The 12,997-nt window shown below is 45.4% G+C and overlaps 1 protein-coding gene across 2 annotated transcripts in view; it reads right to left on the bottom strand.

Moving 5' to 3' along the window:
• The window catches only part of TTC33 (tetratricopeptide repeat domain 33), a 239,843-nt gene that overhangs the window by 103,278 nt on the left and 123,568 nt on the right, over positions 1–12,997 (bottom strand). The gene's annotated exons all lie outside the window — the stretch shown is intronic.

The raw sequence follows: 12,997 nt of genomic DNA, 5'->3' as shown, positions 1-12,997 counted from the left end.
TTTTTAGTGTGACACATTTGCACTTTTTCTTGCACTGGGTGAAGAGCCTCTATTCTTAACAAGAAAAAAATGTATAGAAGTCTTCAAAGAAGTAAATGTCTCCAAAGGAATAAGTGGTCTCCATAAGAGTGAGCGGTCTCCATAGGAGTAAGGTGATCTACATAGGTATTAGGGATTTCCATATGATTGAGCGGTCTCTAAAGAAGTGAGTGGCCTGTATAGAAGTCTCCATATGAGTGAATGGTCTCCATAGGAATGAGGTGATCTACATAGGCATGAGTGATTTCCATAGGAGTGAGTGGCCACCATAGAATTAGTGGTCTTTGTAGGAGTGAGTGGTCTTTATTAGGGATGTAAGAAAAAATCGATTCTCGCGATAATCGCGATTTTTCATTTGCCGATACAGAATCGATTCAAAATATTTTTGAATCGATTCTTTTAGGGATGTGGAATTTTTATCTGCGGACGCCCGGAACAGCATGTCATGTCCCGGGCATCAGGAGATAAAAGTTCCACATTTGTGGAGCCGGGCAGGCCGGATCTGACACGGCTATGGAGCGGGCTCCGACTCGTGCCCGCTCCGTACTATGCGACCCCCGGCTGATTTCAGTAGCCGGGGGCCGCCGCTAATAGCCAGCATGCGGCAATCGCCGCGGCTGGCTATTAAAGGAGTATCCGGTGCGCACTTTTCTCATTTTATCCTATCCAGGCTGCAAAATAAAACGCACTTTATCTTACCTGCCAACGAGCCCCCGGAGCTCCGGTACAGGTGTTCGGTCCCCGGGCTGTATTCTTCTTACTTCCTGTTAGTCCGGCACGTCACATGGAGCTTCAGCCTATCACCAGCCGCAGCGATGTCCCGCCTCCACTGGTGATAGGCTGAAGCTCCATGTGACGTGCCGGACTAACAGGAAGTAAGAAGAATACAGCCCGGGGACCGAACACCTGTACCGGAGCTCCGGGGGCTCGTTGGCAGGTAAGATAAAGTGCGTTTTATTTTATTTTGCAGCCCGGACGGGATAACATGAGAAAAGTGAGCACCGGAGTACTAGATCGCCGCTGTCAAAGCTGACAGCGGCGTCTATTGGGATCTATGAATGCTCCCAGGTGGGCGATATATCGCGATGTATCGTCACCTAGACGGTATCGCGATATATCGGGATATATCGAATCGCCACACTGGTATCGCGATTCGAATCGAATCGCCAAATTCTTGGCGATTCACACCCCTAGTCTTTATAGGAATTAGTTGTCTGTATATGAGAAATAATTTTCAAAACAGTCTTGGGAGAGTTTTTTTCTACTAAATAAACATGTATGGAAAAATAAATATAATTCATCAATTTCAAAATTCAGAGAGTAGTCAAAACTGGGAAATGAATTAGATAAATCGAATTTAGCATTTATAATTTCCCCCTTGCTATAGAAGGACACAGAGATGAATGAGAGGTCAGGAGGTTAATGGCTCCAAGTACAGTCTATAATACACTGCAAAAGCCTTCACATAGGAAACCGTAAAATATGCTACTAGCCGCCTGGGAGAAAGAGACTGAAGAAGGCGGCTATATACATGGGATGCAAATATTACTTCTGAGAAAATAGCCGGAGTGAACTACAGGGTCAGGGACATGAAGAGAACTAGGACATAATGAGGAATATTTATTGATGTTTTCTACATAAAATGAGATGAACTGTGGAGTTGGATGTCAGAGTATATAAAAATGTACGTCACATTTATCACTGGACTGCTCTCCCATACATGCTGCCATTTATTGCTTTAGTTCCGCTACAATATTAAATAAAGCAACATTAAAATCGTCTTCCTTCAAAATCATTTATTGTTAATGCATACCTGTCATTAGCAAAACCTTTTTATATAATGTAGAAAACAACGTTATAAAAATATTTGTAATATACAGTACAGACCAAAAGTTTGGACACACCTTCTCATTCAGAGTTTTCTTTATTTTCATGACTATGAAAATTGTAGATTCACACTGAAGGCATCAAAACTATGAATTAACACATGTGGAATTATAGACATAACAAAAAAGTGTGAAATACTGAAAATATGTCATATTCTAGGTTCTTCAAGGTAGCCACCTTTCGCTTTGATTACTGCTTTGCACACTCTTGGCATTCTCTTGTTGAGCTTCAAGATGTAGTAACCTGAAATGGTTTTCACTTCACAGGTGTGCTGGTGTGGAGGAGGAGGTGTGATGGTGGGGGGGGGCTTTGCTGGTGACACTGTTGGAGATGTATTCAAAACTGAAGGCATACTGACCCAGCATGTCTACCACAGCATCTTGCAGCGGCATGCTATTCCATCCGTTTTGCGTTTAGTTGGACCATCATTTATTTTTCAACAGGACAATGACCCCAAACACACCTCCAGGCTGTGTAAGGGCTATTTGACCAAGAAGGAGAGTGATGGGGTGCTGCACCAGATGACCTGGCCTCTACAGTCACCAGACCTGAACCCAATCGAGATGGTTTGGGGTGAGCTGGACCGCAGAGTGAAGGCAAAAAGGGCCAACAAGTGCTAAGCATCTCTGGGAACTCCTTCAAGACTGTTGGAAGACCATTTCAGGTGACTACCTCTTGAAGCTCATCAAGAGAATGAGTGTGCAAAGCAGTAATCAAAGCAAAAGGAGGCTAGAACCTAGAATATGACATATTTTCACACTTTTTTGTTATGTATATAATTCCACATGTGTTAATTCATAGTTTTGATGGCTTCAGTGTGAATCTACAATTTTCATAGTAATGAAAATAAAGAAAACTCTGAATGAGAAGGTGTGTCCAAACTTTTGTTCTGTACTGTACATTGTAAAAAAAAAAACGTATAACTTATATTTTTGTCCCTACAGCTATTGTCTGTGTGTATCTGTGAGGAGACTAAATACAGGAAGTGTGGGTGGACAAGCAGGACAGTGTGCACTGAGGACAAGCAGGGCTATGTACACTGAGGACACGCAGGGCTCTGTACACTGAGGACAAGCAGGGCTCTGTACACTGAGGACAAGCAGGGCTCTGTACACTGAGGACAAGCAGGGCTCTTTGCACTGAGGACAAGCAGGGCTCTGTACACTGAGGACAAGCAGGGCTCTGTGTATTGAGGACAAGCAGGGCTCTGTACACTGAGGACAAGCATGGCTCTGTACACTGAGGACAAGCAGGGCTCTGTACACTGAGGACAAGCAGGATTCTTTGAACTGAGGACAAGCAGGGCTCTGTACACTGAGGACAAGCAGGGCTCTGTACACTGAGGACAAGCATGGCTCTGTACACTGAGGACAAGCAGGACTGTTTGAACTGAGGACAAGAATGGCTCTGTACAATGAGGACAAGCAGGGCTCTTTGCACTGAGGACAAGCAGGGTTCTGTACACTGAGGACAAGCAGGGCCCTGTACACTGAGGACAAACAGGGCCCTTTGCACTGAGGACAAGCAGGGCCCTGTACACTGAGAACAAGCAGGGCTCTGTACACTAAGAACAAGCATGGCTCTGTACACTGAGGACAAGCAGGGCTCTGTACACTGAGGACAAGCAGGGCTCTGTACACTGAGGACAAGCAGGGCTCTGTACACTGAGGACAAGCAGGGCTCTGTACACTGAGGACAAGCAGGGCTCTGTACACTGAGGACAAGCAGGGCTCTGTACACTGAGGACAAGCAGGGCTCTGTACACTGAGGACAAGCAGGGCTCTGTACACTGAGGACAAGCAGGGCTCTGTACACTGAGGACAAGCAGGGCTCTGTCCACTGAGGACAAGCAGGGCTCTGTCCACTGAGGACAAGCAGGGCTCTGTCCACTGAGGACAAGCAGGGCTCTGTCCACTGAGGACAAGCAGGGCTCTGTCCACTGAGGACAAGCAGGGCTGTCACGCCCCCTTTCATAGACTTGCATTGAGGGGACGGGGCATGACGTCACACGGGGACGGAGTCCTGACGTAACGGACTTCCGTTCCCGTGGTCGCGACCCAGACCCTCCAGCGCTTCCGGACAAAAAACAGGTGGGTGCCGCATGCAATATCCCTTTGGATAGGGGATAAGATGTCAAGGGTGGGAGTACCCCTTTAAGAACACAGTGGGTTTTGGCTTTGACGACACAGACAATTTCATTTTTCCCGTTTCCAGTTATTCCTCTTTACCTTTTAAGAGCCACAACGTTTTTATTTTTTCATCCATAGACCTGTATGAGGGCTTGTTTTTTGCGCGACCAATTGTACTTCATAAGGACACCTTTTATTTTATATAAAATGTATGGCACAAGGAAAAAACTTGATTGCTATTACTGTACAGAGCTATGCATTGGCCAATCACCGATCTACTTTTTTCCAGAAGACGGACCATAGGAGATCGCCAGAGCCAGCCGTGGAGCAGGTGAGCAGAGCTCCGGCCGCCATCTTGATTCATCAGACCCCTGCGACTACGATGTGGGTGGTAAATGAGTCTCTTGAAGCCCCCTAATGTTGGTGGGTCTTGCGGACTGGGTTGGGAACCACTGCTGTAGGAGATATGCACACAAACCAAGTTGTATCAGTTTAAAGCATTGCACATGTTTCAGAAACCAATTTTTGGTCCAATAATGGTTTCTTTCAGAAGCCACAGATGCACCATACCACTTGCGCACGTCTTTCTGCTGTTTTTGAGCAGATTCGTTGCAGGTCATGTGATCTGGCCTCACTTCCTGGATCTTTTCCACCTTCTGAGCATGCTCAGTTTGACAAATGGACGGATGAAATAAGGGACACAAACAGAACGCTCTTCCATTCGCAACTTTCACCATTGACAGACCTTACTGCAAATTGTTTAACAGACGTTTGAGTTCCGTTTGTTGTCAGTTTTTTTTTGAACAGTATAAAAAATAGTTTTGGTACCCCTAAAAAATAGACAACAGACTAAACTGATGATAAAAAATGACCAATTGAAATCAATGGGATCAGTTCATTTCTTGTGAACAGAGCAGACTAACAGAAATTGGGCAAAAAACACAAATGCAGATGAACCTAGCCTTATACATGACTGCTGAATCAGACTACATGGGGTATGTTTGTTGTCTGTTGCCATGGAGACACAAGTCTGCACAGGAACTGTAGATAGAAAACAGTAGAATAAACCAATGGCAGAACCAATGAACAGCTGACCTACATGGGGGAAGGTGAAGGGGCCCATACATATTAGATGAAAGTTGCAGTAAGATCTGCAGATCACTGTATCTGCTCCCAGCTATCAATATGTGGCTCGGTGTGATGACTTTTTATGGTTATGTATCAGCACAGAGGTTATATTGGTAACTGCAGATGGTTAGCTTCCTTATGTGACGCAGCATCCTGGCTTTTGTCCAGGATGAATGTGCGCAAAAGGTGTGATCATGTCGGCTTCTAGGACACACTCAACATATGTTTTAACACCTTTAGTCTACCAACAGCCCCAGCTGCCAATCAAATGGCAATAATTTATTTTGTATTAAAGGGGTACTCCGCCCCTAGACATCTTATCTCCTATCCAAAAGGATACGGGATAAGAGGTCTGATCGCGGGGGTTTCACAGCTGCAGACTCCAGTGATCTCTCCTGCAGCACCTCCGTTTCTCAGCTGCACAGAGCGAGGATCGCTCTGTGGCTGATGACGGGCGATGCAGGGGACGGAGTATCGTGACGTCACAACCCACCCCCTCAATGCAAGTCTATGGGAGGGGGCGTGATGGCCGTTGCTCTGTGCACCCGAGACAGGTAGGTGCTGCATAAGAGATTGTAGGGGTACCCAGTGGCGGGACCCCCACAATAAGACATCTAATCGTCTATCCTTTTGATAGGGGGTAAGATGTCTTAGGGCTGGAGTACCCCTTTAACTTCAGTTCTAATCTTTTTTTCTTCGAAAGGGTTTATGGGAAGACTGCATAGAAGAACGTGCACGGAACAAAGAGTTAAGATGAAGAGGAGGACACCCAAAAAAGGCACAAGAAGTAGTCTGCAAATGAAGACAAGTGGGAAGGGCCAAAGAGATGAACACCCAGGGTGGGACAAGCAGAAGGGCCACAGAGGAAGAAGCCTAGGAGGGAAGAGAAGTCTGCAAAGGAGGAACACCCAGGAAGCAACAAAAAGAAGGCTTCACAGGAAGACACCTGTGGTGGGAAAAAGGAGGGAACCACTTAGGGTAGAACAGTATTAAGAGCGCAAAGAAAGCCAAGCAGGAGGGACAATTGGAAGGCTGCATAGGTGGAGGACATTCAGGGATGAACAAGGGGAAGGCTGCCAAGAAAACCATAATAGCCACAGCATTATGGTGATCTCACAACATAGCCATTTAGCCCCAAGACAAGCGCATATGCTTCCTAAGCATGTCCATTACTGTCTGGCAGGTATGTACTAAAATCACCTTATGGTGGATAACCCCTTTAAAGGAGGACAATGCGATCCAGGAGACAGCAGCCCCCAAGGAAGACACCTAACAGCTGCCAAGGTACACATTAAATTTTTCTATCAATTGGATAACACGAGAGTGTCCTCTTGCTTCTGTCAGACCAGTAGACATCAGAATACTCCAAGAAATAACCTATGGAATAATCGAACTGTAAAAAATTGATCATAGTCTGTGGGTGACTGATGCCCCTGTATGGCATCTGCCACAAATATCTGCTTAACAGATACATTATAAGCTTTCATAACTTTTCATGACGTATATGTGAAAAAGATGCCAACGTTAGTCATTTCTCACAGCCTTCATTTAGTGTATATGTTGGGAGCCATCTGCCATAAGACTACATAGAAATCCCTGTTCTGCCCAATCCGCTCCTCATGCTTTCCATCATTATTTAGGACAGAGCTGTGAGTTAAGAAGCGACCCGAATCCTCAGCTAAACCCTTAAGTCAAGATTACTGCGTCATTCTTCGTGCTTCCTGCTGTGAAGAGCCGTCCAGGAAGCTGCTGCTTTACTATATAAACGTCTACATCAATAACCAAGGTAGATCAATCTGGGAGTCAATGTAACCAGCATTAAGTGTTCACACTGATTAATAATAAAGAACGTGTCCGAGACGAGCTCTGGACAGCGGCGATATACCAGGAACAGGACATTATGTATAATGAGTTTATATTATCTAATGGAACGTTCATCCATGAGCTCGAGGACCACAACGCGTCTCAGGAGCAGCTTAACCTCGTCTTTAGCTAATGTACGAGATATAAAAGAAAAAGAAAAAAAGTTCTACAAGTTCTACAAAAGAGACAAATACAACCAGGCAATTTCATGTTCAGCTTAAAGAAGCGCTACGGGAATTTTTTTTTTGCTTATATAGTGCAGCACAGGATATTATTGTTGAATAACGTAGCGGTTCTTGTGCTTACCTGTTTTTGCTGATGTGGCAGGCATGGGTATTCAGTCATAATGATTTCAATTCCATCACTGAAATGATTTCCTAATGCTGCCTATATTTCCATGAATCCTCTGGCTTTGCAGAGAGAGGGGGTGGAGTCTCATCACTGCAAATCACCTTATGAGACCTACCTAATCACCTCATAAGCAGCTTGGGGTCACTTCACATCATGTGCAGTTGTAATATGTTTTCTTATTAAAAGGGGAGAATTTATCATAAAGGCATATTGTTGCACGATGCAAAACCCGCTGCGCAAGTGTGTGGTTTTCCAAATTGCTGTGTAAAATTTATTATGTTGGGCACACTTCATAAATTTGCGCAAATGATAGGAAGCCTCTGGATAATGCAAAATAGGTAAGTGATAAATTTAGCGCACCAACCAGGGCATCTGCTAACCATACCCCCTGAAAGATCCCAATACAAATGACAAAATCAAAGCAGACAAGATAAAAAATAGAGCAAACTTAGATAAATTCATCACAAGACATTGGCCGGCATTTATCATTGTAGGTGTAAGTGAAGCATTTATCATTGTAGGTGTAAGTGAAGCGTTTATCATTGTAGGTGTAAGTGAAGCATTTATCATTGTAGGTGTAAGTGAAGCATTTATCATTGTAGGTGTAAGTGAAGCATTTATCATTGTAGTTGTAAGTGAAGCATTTATCATTGTAGGTGTAAGTGAAGCATTTATCATTGTAGGTGTAAGTGAAGCATTTATCATTGTAGGTGTAAGTGAAGCATTTATCATTGTAGGTGTAAGTGAAGCATTTTTCTAGACCTTTTACTTGTGTGCTGGTAATGTGTAGGAGCACCAAATTTATTAAATGGTCGCAGAGCATTTGATAAATTTAGTGCAGGTCAAATTTACTGTTCACATACACCAAAAGCTAAGTTAAGTCTGGGCTGGTGTAGTTTTAGAGACTTTTCAGTGGCTTTGCGCCTTTGTGGCAATACACATGATATGGAAGGGTTTTATGAACTGCGCCTTTCGTAAAAAGGCGCAGTTCATAAAACCCTTCCATATCATGTGTATTGCCAAAATCAGTAGATTCCAACTCAAAATCAGCAAAAGGTGCAAAAAAGGCACAAATAAACTCTGCTTGCGCATTTTCTAGACACAAAAACGGTCTAAAAGACAATGTCAAATGTCGGCCAATGTGTGCAAAATAAAAACACAATGCGCATGCAATTTTGCAGGTGCATGCCATTTTCTAAGTGCATGTTTTAGAGAAATATTGCTTTGAGGAGAAAGTGATTTGACACTTTAATCCCACTTATGGGTTTTTTGTACAGAATTGAAGCCTTTAGGCTTTGTTCACAAGTTACTTTTTTCAGCACATTTGACATGTTTTTTTTGCATAGTTTTGACCATGTTTTTGCTTCTATTTTCCAAAATCGCTGCAAGAATCTGATTTACGCAATTGCGATACATAGCACAATATTTTTGGCAAAACATTTTTTTCCAAAATACACCGTGTGAACACAGCCTCAGGGAAGGTGTATAACTGCGATATATCCTGATCACATAGAGATAGCAGCAGTATACAGACAGACCTGGGAGGGGTCTGGGAGCTGCCAGGAGAGATCTGGTAGGTGATGATGTCATCCTGTAGTTCACAGGAAGTCAGCTGATCCAGAACTAACCCACTTCCATCAGACTGGAAACTGACAAAGGAGATAAGCTCAGCATGACTCCACAAGGGATCCCATAGATCTGTTGTTACGCCGAGCGCTCCGGGTCCCCGCTCCTCCCCGGAGCGCTCACGGCGTCTCTCTCCCTGCAGCGCCCCGGTCGGTCCCGCTGACCGGGAGCGCTGCACTGTCATGGCCGTCGGGGATGCGATTCGCACAGCGGGACGCGCCCGCTTGCGAATCGCGTCCCAAGTCACTTACCTGTCCCGGTCCCCGGCTGTCATGCTCTGGCGCGCGCGGCTCCGCTCTCTAGGGCGCGCGCGCGCCAGCTCTCTAGATTTAAAGGGCCAGTGCACCAATGATGGTGCCTGGCCCAATCTTCCCAATTAGCTTGTTTAGTTTCCACCTGTGCACTCCCTACTTATACCTCACTTCCCCTGCACTCCCTTGCCGGATCTTGTTGCCCTTGTGCCTAGTGAAAGCGTTCCCTTGTGTGTTCCTAGCCTGTGTTCCAGACCTCCTGCCGTTGCCCCTGACTACGATCCTTGCTGCCTGCCCTGACCTTCTGCTACGTCCGACCTTGCTCTTGCTTTATCCCTTGTACCATGCCTATCTCAGCAGTCAGAGAGGTTGAGCCGTTGCCGGTGGATACGACCTGGTTGCTACCGCCGCTGCAAGACCATCCCGCTTTGCGGCGGGCTCTGGTGAAAACCAGTAGCTACTTAGAACCGGTCCACCAACACGGTCCACGCCAAACCCTCTCTGACACAGAGGATCCACCTCCAGCCTGCCGAATCGTGACATCTGTTTCAAAATCAGCCCCCATCGCCCCCCATAAAAGCCTTTGAAAATCCAGCTGAAAGCTAAAAAATACTACACAAATCATCAGCCACTGAGCTGGTTTCCTGTGTGAGATGCAGGGAAAGACTTTCTTAAGAGAGCTGAGCATGTTACATGGTTAGAGAAGCAGTGAATATAGATGAGGGAGGGGTGGTGTGTGTCTCAGCCAAACAGGGACAATCACACACTAAAGCGCTCTGGGCTCTCTGAGCTGAGGAGAAATGAGTGCGATCTTACAAAGTATAGTGTGGGGCCCAGCCAACTGGTTCCCGACAGTCATCATCTGTGATAAGAACTACTGGACTTCCTAAGAAAAGATCACACTTGTACATTACAAAGTTATATACTTTAAAGTCATTTTATTTGAGAGGTAATGGAATTTCGTTAGGACATGTCATAATGTATGATTCTATGGGAGGGGAGGGGAGAATATATGTACAATATTAGATAAGCTTTACAGCCCCCTTACTGACTTCTACAAAGCGAAAGCACCAAGGCATCCGCTGTGTAAGAGGGGCGGACAGGTTTGTCCACTATGAGGGAGAAATGCTGTATGCAGTTTAATTTCCAGTAAAGCAAGTTCCAGTAAATGAGTAATGCGGTTACTTCTACATTACCTCCTGCTGATGTTACATCCACAATATTAAATATTCAGCACTAAACACATTTATCTGCCGCACGTGGAATTCCAAGCAAAGATGATGTGATTTTTTTATGCTTAAGGTAGAAATGGAGAGAGGACTGTGAAGCCACTTAGGCCTGAAACATCTCTGAACAGGAGGAACCACACTGACACTTATCTATATAGGGTGCGGGAGTAGAATTAAAGGCCTTCACTGTTGCTAGACATCTTATCCATAGGATAGGAGATAAGATGTCTGGCCACTGAGACACCCCCCCCCCCCCCCCCCCCCCGCAATCTCTGTGCAGACACCCGGCGTTCTGAACATTGGGTTTGCGAGGCCGTGGTCGTGACGTCATGCCACATCCCCTTCATTTATGTCTATGGGAGGGGGCGTAACGGCTGTGGTCACTTAACACGCTCCCTCCAATAAACATGGAGGGGTGTGGCGTGATGTTACAACCACGGTCGCCTGAACCCAGCACTCTTAACATGAATGTTCAGAATGCCGGGTGTCTGCACAGAGATTGCTGGGGGTCCCAGCGGCGGGACCCCCACAATCAGACATCTTATCCCCAATCCTATGGATAAGATGTCTAGCAACACAGTACCCTTTAACACCTGTGCCTGGATGCCTGGGGGAGGGGGGGCGGGTCTAACACATAAAAAGGCATCAGTAGTATAAATGGCATATGGTGTGGTGGTGGTGGGGAGGGCTATTACATATTAGGCACTGAGGCCTAAGAGCTTTATATTATAACACCGTGGGGAAGAGAATGAGACCCTCACTAATCAAATACCGGTGGCCTAGCCTAAGAATAGATAATACATATTATAGACCTGATGAGCCTCAATAAACCAGTAGCCCTGTGCATCGAAATTATTGTAAATCTTGCAAATGAGTTTACGAAAAATAGAGCGGTTACACTTTTACATCCTCTTTTCAAGAAACAGAGGACACAATTTTTTTTCAAAGCTTCCAAGTTATACCAGCATCACGGTACGACGACTAATAGTACCGCGGCTCTATTTTCCCATTCGGAAGGAGTTTATATGGAGGGATTTACATTGGTCACGAAACAAACAGCAATGACTTAAAACAAATATCCGTCTGTTGCATCTTCTAATGGACTCTTGTTTACATGTCTATTGTGGAAAAGCGACTTTATTTCTATAAACTAACCCCCCGAATGCCAGAAGACCATGAGTTCAGCAGCAGATGTGGCCTCTCCTGGGCGACAGCTCATTGCATTACTGGAAAACAGTTCACAATGCGGTCAGCACATGGCGACCACCCCTGCGAGGAATCCACTGGATACGGGTGTTTTCTTAAGAGGCAGAGGAGACTTTGCGCCCTCCTCAAGAACCAATGCTCAGGTGCATCTATTACCTCTGCATGCAGGCTAATAATACAGGACCCCAATAGTCACAGTTGTCAAGCAGCACCAAATACCAGACCACTGGTATTCTTGTCAGAAATCCATACTGTTGAGTAAAGACCGTAGTCAAGACCCTTAAAATCTTAAAATATTGTAGTTTACACATTGGCCACGAATGCATACAATAGGCTGACACTTTCTGTTTTCTGCAGTTTACTTGTCAGCTTTGCTTTATAGATTGGGACAGATGAGCAGAGTCATCTCCTTATCCTTAGAGTATGGGCCAGTTAGTAACGTGTGTATTGGATATGATGGCTGTTCAATCCAGTCTTCTCCTTAGGGGGCTGTGGAGGAGATTTAAGGAGATTTTACCTGGGGAAATTATCTAATGATTACCTCATGTAAAAGGCCTAGGGATCAGTTGACAAATTAGCAAAGGCTCGTTCATTGGTAGATCTCATCTTTTGTGTGACCCTAAATAATCGTTGTTTGTCGAAAAAACACATCTCTCCATGTAAACAGGGGGCATGTGAGTTAGAAATAACGGAAGTGAACAGAGCTGCATGAACAACACAGTGATAATTTGTGCAGCCGTTCACCAATATTTGGGCCCTATAAAGGACAGTTTTAAAGAGTGTTGATCGACGTGTACAAAGGCTTATATTGGGCTATTATATGTCATTGTAAGAGAAGCCTTAGACACATTTTTGGGTGTATATAGTGCTGCACAGGCTATTATTAGAGAATATTATAGAGGTTCTTGAGCATGCCTTGTGCTTACCTGTTTTATATGATGTGGTAAGCAAGGGTACATTATATTACTGAACTCATTAAAGGGGTTCTCCTGGTGCTTAAACATCTTATCCCCTATCCAAAGGATATCCAGCCACTGGGGACCCCCGGGATCATGCACGCGACACCCCGTTTGTAATCAGTCCCCGCAGCGTGTTCGCTCCGGGTCTGATTACGGGCGACTACAGGGCGGGCGGTGTGTGACGTCACGCCTGCGCCGGCGTGTGACGTCACACTCCACCCCGCAATGCAAGCCTACGGGAGGGGTCGTGATAGCTACGTCACACGCCGGCGCATGCGTGACGTCACACGCTGTCCGCCCTGTAGTCGCCGGTAATCAGTCCCGGAGCG

This window comes from Hyla sarda, chromosome 1, assembly GCF_029499605.1.
Source record: "Hyla sarda isolate aHylSar1 chromosome 1, aHylSar1.hap1, whole genome shotgun sequence".
Taxonomy (NCBI): domain Eukaryota; kingdom Metazoa; phylum Chordata; class Amphibia; order Anura; family Hylidae; genus Hyla; species Hyla sarda.
Note: the sequence above shows the minus strand (reverse complement) of the source record. Positions and strands in the feature narration are given on the sequence as shown.